This window comes from Bombina bombina, chromosome 7, assembly GCF_027579735.1.
Source record: "Bombina bombina isolate aBomBom1 chromosome 7, aBomBom1.pri, whole genome shotgun sequence".
Classification (NCBI taxonomy): domain Eukaryota; kingdom Metazoa; phylum Chordata; class Amphibia; order Anura; family Bombinatoridae; genus Bombina; species Bombina bombina.
The window spans coordinates 444,013,327-444,025,910 of record NC_069505.1 but is presented as its reverse complement, the minus strand read 5'-3'; the positions used below and the strand labels follow the sequence as shown (position 1 = coordinate 444,025,910).

General features: G+C 49.6%; 1 protein-coding gene across 1 annotated transcript in view; it reads right to left on the bottom strand.

Annotated features, from left to right (window-relative positions):
• Nucleotides 1–11,983, bottom strand: part of MRTFA (myocardin related transcription factor A) — a 269,522-nt gene extending 257,539 nt beyond the window's left edge. The window contains exon 1 of the mRNA XM_053721388.1: nucleotides 11,701–11,983. The gene's annotated coding sequence lies outside the window, so the exon portion shown is untranslated. The remainder of the gene's footprint in view (nucleotides 1–11,700) is intronic.
• Between the last annotated feature and the right edge of the window lie 601 nt (nucleotides 11,984–12,584).

The window sequence follows — 12,584 nt, the reverse complement described above, 5'->3', positions numbered from 1 at the left end:
ATCTACTACATGAGTTTAGCACCAGTCTCACCTCTGCAGTTCATCTACTACATGAGTTTAGCACCAGTCTCACCTCTGCAGTTCCTCTACTACATGAGTTTAGCACCAGTCTCACCTCTGCAGTTCCTCTACTACATGAGTTTAGCACCAGTCTCACCTCTGCAGTTCCTCTACTACATGAGTATAGCACCAGTCTCACCTCTGCAGTTCCTCTACTACATGAGTTTAGCACCAGTCTCACCTCTGCAGTTCCTCTACTACATGAGTTTAGCACCAGTCTCACCTCTGCAGTTCCTCTACTACATGAGTTTAGCACCAGTCTCACCTCTGCAGTTCCTCTACTACATGAGTTTAGCACCAGTCTCACCTCTGCAGTTCCTCTACTACATGAGTTTAGCACCAGTCTCACCTCTGCAGTTCCTCTACTACATGAGTTTAGCACCAGTCTCACCTCTGCAGTTCCTCTACTACATGAGTTTAGCACCAGTCTCACCTCTGCAGTTCCTCTACTACATGAGTTTAGCACCAGTCTCACCTCTGCAGTTCCTCTACTACATGAGTTTAGCACCAGTCTCACCTCTGCAGTTCCTCTACTACATGAGTTTAGCACCAGTCTCACCTCTGCAGTGCCTCTACTACACACCCCTGCAGTTCCTCTACTACATGAGTTTAGCACCAGTCTCACCCCTGCAGTTCCTCTACTACATGAGTTTAGCATCACAGTCTCACCCCTGCAGTTCCTCTACTACATGAGTTTAGCACCAGTCTCACCCCTGCAGTTCCTCTACTACACACCCCTGCAGTTCCTCTACTACATGAGTTTAGCACCAGTCTCACCCCTGCAGTTCCTCTACTACACACCCCTGCAGTTCCTCTACTACATGAGTTTAGCACCAGTCTCACCTCTGCAGTTCCTCTACTACACACCCCTGCAGTTCCTCTACTACATGAGTTTAGCACCAGTCTCACCTCTGCAGTTCCTCTACTACACACCCCTGCAGTTCCTCTACTACATGAGTTTAGCACCAGTCTCACTTCTGCAGTTCCTCTACTACACACCCCTGCAGTTCCTCTACTACATGAGTTAAGCACCAGTCTCACCTCTGCAGTTCCTCTACATGAGTTAAGCACCAGTCTCACCTCTGCAGTTCCTCTACTACACACCCCTGCAGTTCCTCTACTACATGAGTTAAGCACCAGTCTCACCTCTGCAGTTCCTCTACATGAGTTAAGCACCAGTCTCACCTCTGCAGTACCTCTACTACACACCCCTGCAGTTCCTCTACTACATGAGTTAAGCACCAGTCTCACCTCTGCAGTTCCTCTACATGAGTTAAGCACCAGTCTCACCTCTGCAGTACCTCTACTACACACCCCTGCAGTTCCTCTACTACATGAGTTTAGCACCAGTCTCACCTCTGCAGTTCCTCTACTACACACCCCTGCAGTTCCTCTAGTACATGAGTTAAGCACCAGTCTCACCTCTGCAGTTCCTCTACTACACACCCCTGCAGTTCCTCTACTACATGAGTTTAGCACCAGTCTCACCCCTGCAGTTCCTCTACTACACACCCCTGCAGTTCCTCTACTACATGAGTTTAGCACCAGTCTCACCCCTGCAGTTCCTCTACTACATGAGAGTAGCACCAGTCTCACCCCTGCAGTTCCTCTACTACACACCCCTGCAGTTCCTCTACTACATGAGTTAAGCACCAGTCTCACCTCTGCAGTTCCTCTACTACACACCCCTGCAGTTCCTCTACTACATGAGTTAAGCACCAGTCTCACCTCTGCAGTTCCTCTACTACACACCCCTGCAGTTCCTCTACTACATGAGTTTAGCACCAGTCTCACCCCTGCAGTTCCTCTACTACACACCCCTGCAGTTCCTCTACTACATGAGTTTAGCACCAGTCTCACCCCTGCAGTTCCTCTACTACATGAGAGTAGCACCAGTCTCACCCCTGCAGTTCCTCTACTACATGAGTTAAGCACCAGTCTCACCCCTGCAGTTCCTCTACTACACACCCCTGCAGTTCCTCTACTACATGAGTTAAGCACCAGTCTCACCTCTGCAGTTCCTCTACTACACACCCCTGCAGTTCCTCTACTACATGAGTTAAGCACCAGTCTCACCTCTGCAGTTCCTCTACTACACACCCCTGCAGTTCCTCTACTACATGAGTTTAGCACCAGTCTCACCTCTGCAGTTCCTCTACTACACACCCCTGCAGTTCCTCTACTACATGAGTTAGCACCAGTCTCACCTCTGCAGTTCCTCTACTACACACCCCTGCAATTCCTCTACTACATGAGTTTAGCACCAGTCTCACCTCTGCAGTTCCTCTACTACACACCCCTGCAGTTCCTCTACTACATGAGTTTAGCACCAGTCTCACCTCTGCAGTTCCTCTACTACACACCCCTGCAGTTCCTCTACTACATGAGTTTAGCACCAGTCTCACCTCTGCAGTTCCTCTACTACACACCCCTGCAGTTCCTCTACTACATGAGTTTAGCACCAGTCTCACCTCTGCAGTTCCTCTACTACATGAGTTTAGCACCAGTCTCACCTCTGCAGTTCCTCTACTACACACCCCTGCAGTTCCTCTACTACATGAGTTTAGCACCAGTCTCACCTCTGCAGTTCCTCTACTACACACCCCTGCAGTTCCTCTACTACATGAGTTTAGCACCAGTCTCACCTTTGCAGTTCCTCTACTACACACCCCTGCAGTTCCTCTACTACATGAGTTTAGCACCAGTCTCACCTCTGCAGTTCCTCTACTACACACCCCTGCAGTTCCTCTACTACATGAGTTTAGCACCAGTCTCACCTCTGCAGTTCCTCTACTACACACCCCTGCAGTTCCTCTACTACATGAGTTTAGCACCAGTCTCACCTCTGCAGTTCCTCTACTACACACCCCTGCAGTTCCTCTACTACATGAGTTTAGCACCAGTCTCACCCCTGCAGTTCCTCTACTACATGAGTTTAGCACCAGTCTCACCTCTGCAGTTCCTCTACTACACACCCCTGCAGTTCCTCTACTACATGAGTTTAGCATCACAGTCTCACCCCTGCAGTTCCTCTACTACATGAGTTTAGCACCAGTCTCACCCCTGCAGTTCCTCTACTACACACCCCTGCAGTTCCTCTACTACATGAGTTTAGCACCAGTCTCACCCCTGCAGTTCCTCTACTACACACCCCTGCAGTTCCTCTACTACATGAGTTTAGCACCAGTCTCACCTCTGCAGTTCCTCTACTACACACCCCTGCAGTTCCTCTACTACATGAGTTAAGCACCAGTCTCACCTCTGCAGTTCCTCTACATGAGTTAAGCACCAGTCTCACCTCTGCAGTTCCTATACTACACACCCCTGCAGTTCCTCTACTACATGAGTTAAGCACCAGTCTCACCTCTGCAGTTCCTCTACATGAGTTAAGCACCAGTCTCACCTCTGCAGCACCTCTACTACACACCCCTGCAGTTGCTCTACTACACACCCCTGCAGTTCCTCTACTACATGAGTTTAGCACCAGTCTCACCTCTGCAGTTCCTCTACTACACACCCCTGCAGTTCCTCTACTACATGAGTTAAGCACCAGTCTCACCTCTGCAGTTCCTCTACTACACACCCCTGCAGTTCCTCTACTACATGAGTTTAGCACCAGTCTCACCCCTGCAGTTCCTCTACTACACACCCCTGCAGTTCCTCTACTACATGAGTTTAGCACCAGTCTCACCCCTGCAGTTCCTCTACCACACACCCCTGCAGTTCCTCTACTACATGAGAGTAGCACCAGTCTCACCCCTGCAGTTCCTCTACTACACACCCCTGCAGTTCCTCTACTACATGAGTTAAGCACCAGTCTCACCTCTGCAGTTCCTCTACTACACACCCCTGCAGTTCCTCTACTACATGAGTTTAGCACCAGTCTCACCTCTGCAGTTCCTCTACTACACACCCCTGCAGTTCCTCTACTACATGAGTTTAGCACCAGTCTCACCCCTGCAGTTCCTCTACTACACACCCCTGCAGTTCCTCTACTACATGAGTTTAGCACCAGTCTCACCCCTGCAGTTCCTCTACCACACACCCCTGCAGTTCCTCTACTACATGAGAGTAGCACCAGTCTCACCCCTGCAGTTCCTCTACTACACACCCCTGCAGTTCCTCTACTACATGAGTTTAGCACCAGTCTCACCTCTGCAGTTCCTCTACTACACACCCCTGCAGTTCCTCTACTACATGAGTTTAGCACCAGTCTCACCTCTGCAGTTCCTCTACTACACACCCCTGCAGTTCCTCTACTACATGAGTTTAGCACCAGTCTCACCTCTGCAGTTCCTCTACTACACACCCCTGCAGTTCCTCTACTACATGAGTTTAGCACCAGTCTCACCTCTGCAGTTCCTCTACTACACACCCCTGCAGTTCCTCTACTACATGAGTTTAGCACCAGTCTCACCTCTGCAGTTCCTCTACTACACACCCCTGCAGTTCCTCTACTACATGAGTTTAGCACCAGTCTCACCTCTGCAGTTCCTCTACTACACACCCCTGCAGTTCCTCTACTACATGAGTTTAGCACCAGTCTCACCTCTGCAGTTCCTCTACTACACACCCCTGCAGTTCCTCTACTACATGAGTTTAGCACCAGTCTCACCTCTGCAGTTCCTCTACTACACACCCCTGCAGTTCCTCTACTACATGAGTTTAGCACCAGTCTCACCTCTGCAGTTCCTCTACTACACACCCCTGCAGTTCCTCTACTACATGAGTTTAGCACCAGTCTCACCTCTGCAGTTCCTCTACTACACACCTCTGCAGTTCCTCTACTACATGAGTTTAGCACCAGTCTCACCTCTGCAGTTCCTCTACTACACACCTCTGCAGTTCCTCTACTACACACCCCTGCAGTTCCTCTACTACACACCCCTGCAGTTCCTCTACTACACACCCCTGCAGTTCCTCTACTACACACCCCTGCAGTTCCTCTACTACATGAGTTTAGCACCAGTCTCACACCTGCAGTTCCTCTACTACACACCCCTGCAGTTCCTCTACTACATGAGTTAAGCACCAGTCTCACCTCTGCAGTTCCTCTAAATGAGTTAAGCACCAGTCTCACCTCTGCAGTACCTCTACTACACACCCCTGCAGTTCCTCTACTACATGAGTTTAGCACCAGTCTCACCTCTGCAGTTCCTCTACTACACACCCCTGCAGTTCCTCTAGTACATGAGTTAAGCACCAGTCTCACCTCTGCAGTTCCTCTACTACACACCCCTGCAGTTCCTCTACTACATGAGTTTAGCACCAGTCTCACCCCTGCAGTTCCTCTACTACACACCCCTGCAGTTCCTCTGTATTAGGCTACAATGCGTGATTTTGTAAAATTTTGGGATGGTGGTGTGCCACAGGATTTTTTAATGTAAAAAAAGTGTGCCACAGCAAAAAAAAGGTTGCAAATCACTGCTCTACTACATGAGTTTAGCATCACACAGTCTCACCCCTGCAGTTCCTCTACTACATGAGTTTAGCACCAGTCTCACCCCTGCAGTTCATCTACTACATGAGTTTAGCACCAGTCTCACCCCCTGCAGTTCATCTACTACATGAGTTTAGCACCAGTCTCACCCCTGCAGTTCATCTACTACATGAGTTTAGCACCAGTCTCACCCCTGCAGTTCATCTACTACATGAGTTTAGCACCAGTCTCACCTCTGCAGTTCCTCTACTACATGAGTTTAGCACCAGTCTCACCTCTGCAGTTCCTCTACTACATGAGTTTAGCACCAGTCTCACCTCTGCAGTTCCTCTACTACATGAGTTTAGCACCAGTCTCACCTCTGCAGTTCCTCTACTACATGAGTTTAGCACCAGTCTCACCTCTGCAGTTCCTCTACTACATGAGTTTAGCACCAGTCTCACCTCTGCAGTTCCTCTACTACATGAGTTTAGCACCAGTCTCACCTCTGCAGTTCCTCTACTACATGAGTTTAGCACCAGTCTCACCTCTGCAGTTCCTCTACTACATGAGTTTAGCACCAGTCTCACCTCTGCAGTTCCTCTACTACATGAGTTTAGCACCAGTCTCACCTCTGCAGTTCCTCTACTACATGAGTTTAGCACCAGTCTCACCTCTGCAGTTCCTCTACTACATGAGTTTAGCACCAGTCTCACCTCTGCAGTTCCTCTACTACATGAGTTTAGCACCAGTCTCACCTCTGCAGTTCCTCTACTACATGAGTTTAGCACCAGTCTCACCTCTGCAGTTCCTCTACTACATGAGTTTAGCACCAGTCTCACCTCTGCAGTTCCTCTACTACATGAGTTTAGCACCAGTCTCACCTCTGCAGTTCCTCTACTACATGAGTTTAGCACCAGTCTCACCTCTGCAGTGCCTCTACTACACACCCCTGCAGTTCCTCTACTACATGAGTTTAGCACCAGTCTCACCCCTGCAGTTCCTCTACTACACACCCCTGCAGTTCCTCTACTACATGAGTTTAGCACCAGTCTCACCCCTGCAGTTCCTCTACTACACACCCCTGCAGTTCCTCTACTACATGAGTTTAGCACCAGTCTCACCCCCTGCAGTTCCTCTACTACACACCCCTGCAGTTCCTCTACTACATGAGTTAAGCACCAGTCTCACCTCTGCAGTTCCTCTACTACACACCCCTGCAGTTCCTCTACTACATGAGTTTAGCACCAGTCTCACCTCTGCAGTTCCTCTACTACACACCCCTGCAGTTCCTCTACTACATGAGTTTAGCACCAGTCTCACTTCTGCAGTTCCTCTACTACACACCCCTGCAGTTCCTCTACTACATGAGTTAAGCACCAGTCTCACCTCTGCAGTTCCTATACATGAGTTAAGCACCAGTCTCACCTCTGCAGTTCCTCTACTACACACCCCTGCAGTTCCTCTACTACATGAGTTAAGCACCAGTCTCACCTCTGCAGTTCCTCTACATGAGTTAAGCACCAGTCTCACCTCTGCAGTACCTCTACTACACACCCCTGCAGTTCCTCTACTACATGAGTTAAGCACCAGTCTCACCTCTGCAGTTCCTCTACATGAGTTAAGCACCAGTCTCACCTCTGCAGTACCTCTACTACACACCCCTGCAGTTCCTCTACTACATGAGTTTAGCACCAGTCTCACCTCTGCAGTTCCTCTACTACACACCCCTGCAGTTCCTCTAGTACATGAGTTAAGCACCAGTCTCACCTCTGCAGTTCCTCTACTACACACCCCTGCAGTTCCTCTACTACATGAGTTTAGCACCAGTCTCACCCCTGCAGTTCCTCTACTACACACCCCTGCAGTTCCTCTACTACATGAGTTTAGCACCAGTCTCACCCCTGCAGTTCCTCTACTACATGAGAGTAGCACCAGTCTCACCCCTGCAGTTCCTCTACTACATGAGTTAAGCACCAGTCTCACCCCTGCAGTTCCTCTACTACACACCCCTGCAGTTCCTCTACTACATGAGTTAAGCACCAGTCTTACCTCTGCAGTTCCTCTACTACACACCCCTGCAGTTCCTCTACTACATGAGTTAAGCACCAGTCTCACCTCTGCAGTTCCTCTACTACACACCCCTGCAGTTCCTCTACTACATGAGTTTTAGCACCAGTCTCACCTCTGCAGTTCCTCTACTACACACCCCTGCAATTCCTCTACTACATGAGTTTAGCACCAGTCTCACCTCTGCAGTTCCTCTACTACACACCCCTGCAGTTCCTCTTACTACATGAGTTTAGCACCAGTCTCACCTCTGCAGTTCCTCTACTACACACCCCTGCAGTTCCTCTACTACATGAGTTTAGCACCAGTCTCACCTCTGCAGTTCCTCTACTACATGAGTTTAGCACCAGTCTCACCTCTGCAGTTCCTCTACTACACACCCCTGCAGTTCCTCTACTACATGAGTTTAGCACCAGTCTCACCTCTGCAGTTCCTCTACTACACACCCCTGCAGTTCCTCTACTACATGAGTTTAGCACCAGTCTCACCTTTGCAGTTCCTCTACTACACACCCCTGCAGTTCCTCTACTACATGAGTTTAGCACCAGTCTCACCTCTGCAGTTCCTCTACTACACACCCCTGCAGTTCCTCTACTACATGAGTTTAGCACCAGTCTCACCTCTGCAGTTCCTCTACTACACACCCCTGCAGTTCCTCTACTACATGAGTTTAGCACCAGTCTCACCCTCTGCAGTTCCTCTACTACACACCCCTGCAGTTCCTCTACTACATGAGTTTAGCACCAGTCTCACCTCTGCAGTTCCTCTACTACACACCCCTGCAGTTCCTCTACTACATGAGTTTAGCACCAGTCTCACCCCTGCAGTTCCTCTACTACATGAGTTTAGCACCAGTCTCACCTCTGCAGTTCCTCTACTACACACCCCTGCAGTTCCTCTACTACATGAGTTTAGCATCACAGTCTCACCCCTGCAGTTCCTCTACTACATGAGTTTAGCACCAGTCTCACCTCTGCAGTTCCTCTACTACACACCCCTGCAGTTCCTCTACTACATGAGTTTAGCACCAGTCTCACCCCTGCAGTTCCTCTACTACACACCCCTGCAGTTCCTCTACTACATGAGTTTAGCACCAGTCTCACCTCTGCAGTTCCTCTACTACACACCCCTGCAGTTCCTCTACTACATGAGTTAAGCACCAGTCTCACCTCTGCAGTTCCTCTACATGAGTTAAGCACCAGTCTCACCTCTGCAGTTCCTATACTACACACCCCTGCAGTTCCTCTACTACATGAGTTAAGCACCAGTCTCACCTCTGCAGTTCCTCTACATGAGTTAAGCACCAGTCTCACCTCTGCAGTACCTCTACTACACACCCCTGCAGTTGCTCTACTACACACCCCTGCAGTTCCTCTACTACATGAGTTTAGCACCAGTCTCACCTCTGCAGTTCCTCTACTACACACCCCTGCAGTTCCTCTAGTACATGAGTTAAGCACCAGTCTCACCTCTGCAGTTCCTCTACTACACACCCCTGCAGTTCCTCTACTACATGAGTTTAGCACCAGTCTCACCCCTGCAGTTCCTCTACTACACACCCCTGCAGTTCCTCTACTACATGAGTTTAGCACCAGTCTCACCCCTGCAGTTCCTCTACCACACACCCCTGCAGTTCCTCTACTACATGAGATTAGCACCAGTCTCACCCCTGCAGTTCCTCTACTACACACCCCTGCAGTTCCTCTACTACATGAGTTAAGCACCAGTCTCACCTCTGCAGTTCCTCTACTACACACCCCTGCAGTTCCTCTACTACATGAGTTTAGCACCAGTCTCACCTCTGCAGTTCCTCTACTACACACCCCTGCAGTTCCTCTACTACATGAGTTTAGCACCAGTCTCACCCCTGCAGTTCCTCTACTACACACCCCTGCAGTTCCTCTACTACATGAGTTTAGCACCAGTCTCACCCCTGCAGTTCCTCTACCACACACCCCTGCAGTTCCTCTACTACATGAGAGTAGCACCAGTCTCACCCCTGCAGTTCCTCTACTACACACCCCTGCAGTTCCTCTACTACATGAGTTTAGCACCAGTCTCACCTCTGCAGTTCCTCTACTACACACCTCTGCAGTTCCTCTACTACATGAGTTTAGCACCAGTCTCACCTCTGCAGTTCCTCTACTACACACCCCTGCAGTTTCTCTACTACATGAGTTTAGCACCAGTCTCACCTCTGCAGTTCCTCTACTACACACCCCTGCAGTTCCTCTACTACATGAGTTTAGCACCAGTCTCACCTCTGCAGTTCCTCTACTACACACCCCTGCAGTTCCTCTACTACATGAGTTTAGCACCAGTCTCACCTCTGCAGTTCCTCTACTACACACCCCTGCAGTTCCTCTACTACATGAGTTAAGCACCAGTCTCACCTCTGCAGTTCCTCTACTACACACCCCTGCAGTTCCTCTACTACATGAGTTTAGCACCAGTCTCACCTCTGCAGTTCCTCTACTACACACCCCTGCAGTTCCTCTACTACATGAGTTTAGCACCAGTCTCACCTCTGCAGTTCCTCTACTACACACCCCTGCAGTTCCTCTACTACATGAGTTTAGCACCAGTCTCACCTCTGCAGTTCCTCTACTACACACCCCTGCAGTTCCTCTACTACATGAGTTTAGCACCAGTCTCACCTCTGCAGTTCCTCTACTACACACCCCTGCAGTTCCTCTACTACATGAGTTTAGCACCAGTCTCACCTCTGCAGTTCCTCTACTACACACCCCTGCAGTTCCTCTACTACATGAGTTTAGCACCAGTCTCACCTCTGCAGTTCCTCTACTACACACCTCTGCAGTTCCTCTACTACATGAGTTTAGCACCAGTCTCACCTCTGCAGTTCCTCTACTACACACCTCTGCAGTTCCTCTACTACACACCCCTGCAGTTCCTCTACTACACACCCCTGCAGTTCCTCTACTACACACCCCTGCAGTTCCTCTACTACACACCCCTGCAGTTCCTCTACTACATGAGTTTAGCACCAGTCTCACACCTGCAGTTCCTCTACTACACACCCCTGCACTTCCTCTACTACATGAGTTTAGCACCAGTCTCACACCTGCAGTTCCTCTACTACACACCCCTGCACTTCCTCTACTACATGAGTTTAGCACCAGTCTCACCTCTGCAGTTCCTCTACTACACACCTCTGCAGTTCCTCTACTACATGAGTTTAGCACCAGTCTCACCTCTGCAGTTCCTCTACTACACACCTCTGCAGTTCCTCTACTACACACCCCTGCAGTTCCTCTACTACACACCCCTGCAGTTCCTCTACTACATGAGTTTAGCACCAGTCTCACACCTGCAGTTCCTCTACTACACACCCCTGCACTTCCTCTACTACATGAGTTTAGCACCAGTCTCACACCTGCAGTTCCTCTACTACACACCCCTGCACTTCCTCTACTACATGAGTTTATCACCAGTCTCACCCCTGCAGTTCTACTAAACAGCAGCCAGCGGTGCAACCCCACAGGTTCCTTGGTTAGGGTTACATCTTTCTTGGGGTGCTAATTAAACTGCAGGGGTGTGTAGTAGAGGAACTGCAGAGGTGAGCACCAGTCTCACCTCTGCAGTTCCTCTACTACATGAGTTTAGCACCAGTCTCACCTCTGCAGTCCCTCTACTACACACCCCTGCAGTTCCTCTACTACACGAGTTTAGCACCAGTCTCACCCCTCCCTGCAGTTCCTCTACTACATGAGTTTAGCACCAGTCTCACCCCTGCAGTTCCTCTACTACATGAGTTTAGCACCAGTCTCACCCCTGCAGTTCTACTAAACAGCAGCCAGCGGTGCAACCCCACAGGTTCCTCGGTTAGGGTTACATCTTTCTTGGGGTGCTAATTAAACGTAATGTTAATCATACACTAAAGCACACAGTGTCTGAAGGCCTCAGAGCCCGTAGGATAACAATTATGAACAACCTAAGGGAACCAGTCTATGAAGATTTTCGGGGATCAATCACTTCCAGGTTAGACAACAGCAGCACCCGGGGCCAACACCGAGACATTGTTAGCGCGTTCTAGAGACACTATGACCGCTTCACATCCGCAGCTCACTCACTAGACTCATACACGCACCCCGCGGGACCGCTCTCGGACACCGGCCTGTGTAACTCACCTTGCACCGCACAGCCCCGGCCCGCGCGTTCCCGGTGCGGCAACAACTCACAGGCCGCTTCCCAGCAGTAAGAGCAAACAACACCGGAAGTCCGCCATCTTGCTACACCCAAAGCTATTTACCAATGCGAAACTAAGTGTGTGGCGGCCATCTTGCTACTCTCACAAACAATCCAGTACCACGGAAGTAAGCACTTCCTGTGCACCCGCACTGTACTACACACGTGCACACCGGTAGGTCCCGCAATCACAGTCACACCGCCTCACACAGAGCTCCAACATGGCGACTGTCTCTTACTCTAACATTAGCCAATCAGGCACCTCTAGTCCCGCCCCCTGTCAGTGAGGTCTTCTACAAGTAAACCGTCCTGATTACGTCATCTTAGCTGTTACGTCATCCTAAAGAATTGGGACAGAAAATGTGAATGTAATTGTTTTATTCGGAGTAGCTTGTTATAGAGGGAAGGACACCACACAGGAAGTTCAGTTCATTACAAAAGGGAAAGTGATTTGGAGTAGAAATATGGATTATGATATCCTTGGTGAATACAGTCCCAATTTTAATAAAGACAGGAGGCGAGCATTTAGCTTTACTTTCTAAACTCCAGTAGTAATACAGAAAAAAGTAACATAGTATCTCTGGGCAACCAATCAGATCACAGTACAGGTAATAAAGCCCAGCTCTGGACAATCAATAAGATCACAGTACACGTAATAAAGCCCGGCTCTGGACAACCAATCAGATCACAGTACAGGTAATAAAGCCCGGCTCTGGACAACCAATCAGATCACAGTACAGGTAATAAAGCCCGGCTCTGGACAATCCACTTCCTCTTTCTTTACTGGTCCGGACCGAACCATCCTCAGGAACTGCAGAACATAACA